Genomic DNA, 5,887 nt, shown 5'->3' with positions numbered 1-5,887 from the left:
GATTAAAAAATGTTTGTGCTTTAAAAAATTGTTCGCGCTTCCATTCTCCGTTTCAAAATCTGTCTCAAGATTCAAAAACTGTTTGTGCTTTAAAAATTTGTTCGTGCTTCCGAATTTGTTCTGTGTTCCAAAATTTGTTCTCAAGATTTGAAAAATGTTCGTGCTTTAAAGAAATGTCACAAATTCCAAAAATGTTTGGGAAATTCAAAATTTGTTCGTTTTCAGAAAATTCGTTTGCATAATCGTACGTTCAAAAAGTTGTTCACTAGAGTAACTAATTCCGGTTTGACACAGCAGTCAAGTCCGGTTGTACCTTGTGCTAAGTTATTTTCGGTGCGGGTTGTTCCACCACAAAGAATGCTAGTTAGCTGGAGTGGCTGGGAGCACGCTCTTCCAAGCAGTTGGTCGCCGATTCGAGAGCTACTGTATCGGGCCGGCCCTCTGTGAGGCATATTTTCGAAAAAAGGTAAGTTAATATGATGTTACAGCAGGGGATCGATCCTAGGATCAACAAGTAATCAAGTGTCTCAGCGATGCTAACCACCCCACCACACTTGACATGTTGTACATTGCGTAGAGCGTGCCTGCTAGATGGAAAATGAACCGGGTTTTGCCCTGTTACATTCTTTTCCAGTTTTTACTTTTTTTTCTTTTCTTTTTTTCTTCATTTTTGGGTTTTCTTGGGTTTTTTTCTTTTCCCCTTTTCTTTTCTTTTTGTTTGGTTTTCTTTTTTCTTCTCCTTTTTTGTTTTTTATGTTTGTTTTTGTTTTCACTCTATATTTTCGTATATGTCAAAAACTTTTCTTAATAAGGGATCAATATTTTTTGTATACCCGTTCAACATTGTCCGAGCGCTTATTGAATATTCTTCAAATACTTGTTCAACATTTTTCAAATACTCGTTCAACATTTATTAATACTTATACAACATTTTTCAAATATTTTTTCAATGTTTTTAATACTAATTCAACCTTTTTTAAATTCTTGTTCAATATTTTTCAAATACTAATTCAACAATTTTCAAAAAATATTTGAATAAATATATGAAATGTTGAACAAGCATTAAAAATGTTGAAAAAGTATTTAAAATGTGTGAATATGCATTTAAAAAATGTTGACATAAGTATTAAATGTTGAAACAATATTTGAAAAATGTTGAATAAGCGTTGGGACGACGTTGAACATGTATACAAAAATGTTGATCACTTATTAAAAAAAATCATTGACATATACGAAAATGTAGAACGAATAAACAGAAAGTAAAATGTTGAACAAGTATTTAGAAAAATGTTGATCATGTATATAAAAATGTTGAACAAGTATTTGAAGAAATGTTGACCATGTATATGCAAGTGTAGAATAAAAAGAAAAGAAAAAAAATGAACAGCCTATTTGAAAAAATGTTAAATAAGTTTTAAAAATTGTTGAATCAGTATTTGAAAAATGTTGAATAAGTATTAAAATTTGGAACAAGTATTTGAAAAGTGTTGCTTAAGTGTTCGGACAATGAAAAAATGAAGAAAAACGGAGAAGAAAAAAAGGAAAAACAAAAGCAAAGAAAAGGAAAAAAAAGGAGAAGAAAAAGAAAAGAAAATGAAAAAGGAAAAAAAGAAGAAAATCGACACTTCATGCTTCAAGTGGGTCGCGCCCTTGCTGGTATCCCGAACTGCTGGCGTAGAGCAGTGGCTAGTGCGGTTTGTTTGTTCGTGCGCGCCCGGGATCAATCCTTGTTACCTCCTTTTTCCCTTCTATTTTTGTGCGCGAACATGGGCTAGCCCAGAAAACGATATCCGCAGGAAACCTTGGACGCAAGAGTAGTTTGTATGATCGCTTAATGCGATAAATAGCTCTCGCGCTTCCTTAAGCGCCAAATAGGAAGGTGCTTACCTTATTCCGTCCCGAGGTTAGGCCCAGGACAGGAGAGACCACCCTTGGTTTTCTCAACAGAAAGAAAAAGCAGGCCCCTTGATAATCTTCCTCATCAATCAACAGCCAAAAAGGCCGATGGCTCGCGTGATGTAAAAAAAGGTCGATGGCTCGCGTTCCCCTACTTTGCCTCTATAATTGGTCTCTCAATTCACCGGACGCTCTGACAGTTACCGGTTTCAGTTTCAGACGATCCACTCCTAGATCTATCATCGATGGACGATGCGGCGCCGCCGGCGAGGGACTGGTCGTCACTGCCCCTCGATGCGCTATCCTTGATCTTTGTTAGGCTCGGCGCCGTCGACATCCTCATGGGCGCCGGCCTCGTGTGTCGCTCCTGGCTCGAGGCGGCCAATTTTCCGGACGTGTGGCGATCCGTCGACATGGACAAACACGAGTCCGTGTTCCTAAAGGGCGATGCTGTCCTGCGTGAGATGGCGAAGGTAGCCGTCGACCGTTCCGGCGGACAACTCAGGGTATTCATCGGGAGGATGTTTGTCACCGATGAGCTCATCAAATATATCATGGAAAGGTGATTTTCTTCCATTATTACTTGATTTATTATGCTCAAAAGTTTGTTAACTATTTAAAGCCGTGTTAGTAAAAAATTCAACTTAGGTAATAATTTGTTGTGCTTAACTGAACAACAAATTGATTTGATTTCTGATAAATCAGATTTAGTTTTGTTAGCGACAATAGTAGGGAATCCCTACTGTAACTCTTTTTCATTAATATTGGTGGGACATGTACAAATGGCTATACATTAGGTATAAAATGTTACAAATAGTTCATAAATAGTATCCCTTCCTTTAAGCTTGGCTTGGCCTTCTTGATGCCTGTATCAAAGTGAGATTTGAAGCATGATATGCAATATTCCAAGTTGTTGACCTTGTTGTAAAAAACTAATATTCCCGTGCTTCCAAATGCTTCAATAGCCAGCAATGAGGCATTCTATGAAATTGAATTGAGTATCCCCCCTTCCCATCCATGAGCATCACTACAATTTCATAGTCAGTGTTTTGTTCAAACCTAGAGCAAGCCAAAAACTCTGGCTGAAATCACTAATTGAATTAGAGATGCATAAGGTGCTCATTAGGCTCATCATCACACAAAACACAATTAGTGGTTTCAATGTGGAAGTGCTTTCTTATCAGGATATCTCTGGTATTTAACTTGTGTTGTAATAGTAGCCAAAACAAAAATTTCTGTTTGGGAAGGCTACATGATTTCCATATCCATTGGATATGCTTTGGACGATCAGGTGGATTTCTAGTAAGTTATAGATATATTCTTCTGATAAAATATTGATTGTTATGCCAGTAGACTACCAACTACCATTGTTGTTGTTGCTTTTTTTGTGAGTGATTGTTGTTGTTGCCAATCATGCCATTTAACAGATCAGCATTATTGTGCTCTGTTGGACAAAAATGGATGCCATTGGTAGGTGAAACATATTATAAAATTCATTAGGAACATAGTTGTATGCAATGGTAACATTGATGTTATGTCTTCCGCATATGAGAACAATTGTGGGAATCTTTCCTGAAAAGTCTTATCATTCCACTTATCAAGATAGCGTTTGACTATGTTTCTAGAAGCGGGTTTACAAGCTATCTTGTTCTTGAAATCCTCTAATATAGAACAACAGTCTCTTCACCAAAAAGATCCAAAGCTAGTGGGATAGCTAGGCACCTCACCATCATTATAATATGTATTCCCTCAATTCAACTCAAGGTATTTCATGCTGGTAGAAGAACTTGTATAAGAATTTAGTGAGCAGAGTTCTGTTTTTGTTTTGAGATCAAAGAATACATAGGCCACCAGACTTTTTGGGAAGGCATACATTTTCCCATTTTACCAGACAATTTCCATGCTTATTAGTTCCTTTACCATACCAAAGATGACTTCCGCCAGATTTTTGAAAGTGGTCTAGGATTGTAAAAGGTACTCTAATGCAGCACATGCAAAGATGGGGAGGGAAGAAATCACCGCTTTAGAAGTACCAACCTACCAGAGTATGACATCATTGAAGCAATACCAAATAGTCTTTTGTTAAATCTAGACACGATAGGCATCAGATCATCCACTTTAGGTCTAGTAGAACCGTACAGAGCCCAAGATAGGTGAAAGGCGTATCTTCTTTTTAACAAACAAGAATGTTAGCCACCCAATAGCTCTTTCATCAGATTTACTAATTGGGACCAAAGAGGACTTGTTGTAGTTGACTTTCAAACCGATAAATTCTGAGAAAATCTTTAGAACATTCATCACATGTGATAGTTGCTATGGTTCTACAGGCATGATAATAAGTGTATCATCTGTATATTGGATAATAAATTCCACCTCACACCATCATTCCCGCATTCATTTATATGAAAAGATTGCCCTACTATTTGCAGGTCGCCCTCGCTGACTACCCTTCGACTTGTATCATGCTTCGGAGTCTTCAGCAAACAACTCACTAGTGTTATAAAAGAGTCACCTCTGCTGGAGTTGCGTTCCCTTGAACTTGAAAACATTGACCTCACCATGAGAGAACTGACGGCTATCCTTGAGAGATGCCCTATCTTGGAGGTTCTTAGGTTGCACTATTGTTTCTTGATCAACTCCAATGATGAGCGCACCTTGCGGGCAAAATTCACCAGGATCAAGACCATGACGCTCAAGTGGGATGACGAGTGTTGTACCGATTAATAAGCTCCAACAATGACCATGCTCTTGATTCTGAAGATGAGAGGATAGATTATTCAGTGTGATCTGAATATAGTGTGATCTTTATGATCGGTATACCTTATTCAACATGGATCCTTATGTTTGTGATAGTTCTTCGCGAATTTATGTTGTGCATAATTCTGTACCAATTCTAGCTTGTACTCCCCTCTTTCAGATGCATTTTAATACCTTTGTCTCTAGCGCTGTATCAAAGGACTTGTTATTTAATATGCTTGTTGAAAAAAAAGAACTTGAGTTAGTTAGGCGACGGGAGAAACACTCGTATCTAGCTTCCATAGTAACTCTCTTTATGAAATCTTGGTATGCTACATCTTCTTGGCTGCTACAAAATTATCTTTCTAACAAAATCTTTAACAGAGTAGCAGAAGGTTGGCGACTCTTTGAACTCCAATTCTTGTCCAAAGAGATCTCTATTTGAATTTAGTATCTTCAGTGACTCCACTGGTTCCAGCTCAGGCTTCCCTGCGAAATTTGCTAGAGTGAGAGTCTAAGGACCTATTTATTTCAGCTTCAGGGACCAGGTTCAACTTTGGAATCTGAAACAAACAACTATTTGGAATCAGCATTCATAGTGTATTTTCCTGAAGCATGCCCCGTTGTACTTTAGTGGCAAAGCTGATTACTAATGAAGCGAATACACAGCTGATTTGGTAGAAGTTGAAGCTGAAACAAATAGGGCCTGTATCTCAGTGATTTGGACTTTGATATTACGACTCATTTCATGCAAGTTCTTCAACTCTGAGGTGCAACCAACTTTCCTGGCCATTTGAATTAACCATGAGTCGTGAGTTTTAATTAGTTAAAAAATGGAATTATTTTGCTTAGTTTGAGCAGTGCCAAATTTGTTTTAATGCCTCATCTAGGCTTTGGTGATTGCCATTTCCATTTCCATTGTTGTAGCCAATGTGATTACCTGCATGGTTAGCGTATGGCTTCTGATAATTATTACCTTTCATTGTCAAAGATGATCTCCACACATGCACTGGGCATGGTTTTATGTCAAATGGTTTGTATGTTTCTTAGCTTCTGAAACTGGTGGTCCCATTAGCCGCGCTTCCATGCATATAGAGCATATTCTTGGATATGAAATTTAAATCAATATAGAAAGTATGGTAGGTTAACTAGTCTCACATTCCGTGATTGGGACAGTTTTTGACGACTTTCGTCATCCTATCCCATGCTATTGCGAGCAGTTCACACTCTACCTGAAGGAAACATGTAAAGCTGA

General features: G+C 37.8%; 1 pseudogene; it reads left to right on the top strand.

The window, feature by feature from the left end:
* Positions 1–2,004: 2,004 nt before the first annotated feature.
* Positions 2,005–4,838, top strand: LOC123125956 (putative F-box/LRR-repeat protein 23; annotated as a pseudogene).
* The last annotated feature ends 1,049 nt before the right edge of the window (positions 4,839–5,887 follow it).

This window comes from Triticum aestivum, chromosome 5D (genome assembly GCF_018294505.1).
Source record: "Triticum aestivum cultivar Chinese Spring chromosome 5D, IWGSC CS RefSeq v2.1, whole genome shotgun sequence".
Classification (NCBI taxonomy): domain Eukaryota; kingdom Viridiplantae; phylum Streptophyta; class Magnoliopsida; order Poales; family Poaceae; genus Triticum; species Triticum aestivum.
The sequence above is the reverse complement of the archived record's forward strand: the minus strand, read 5'-3'. Positions and strand labels throughout refer to the sequence as shown.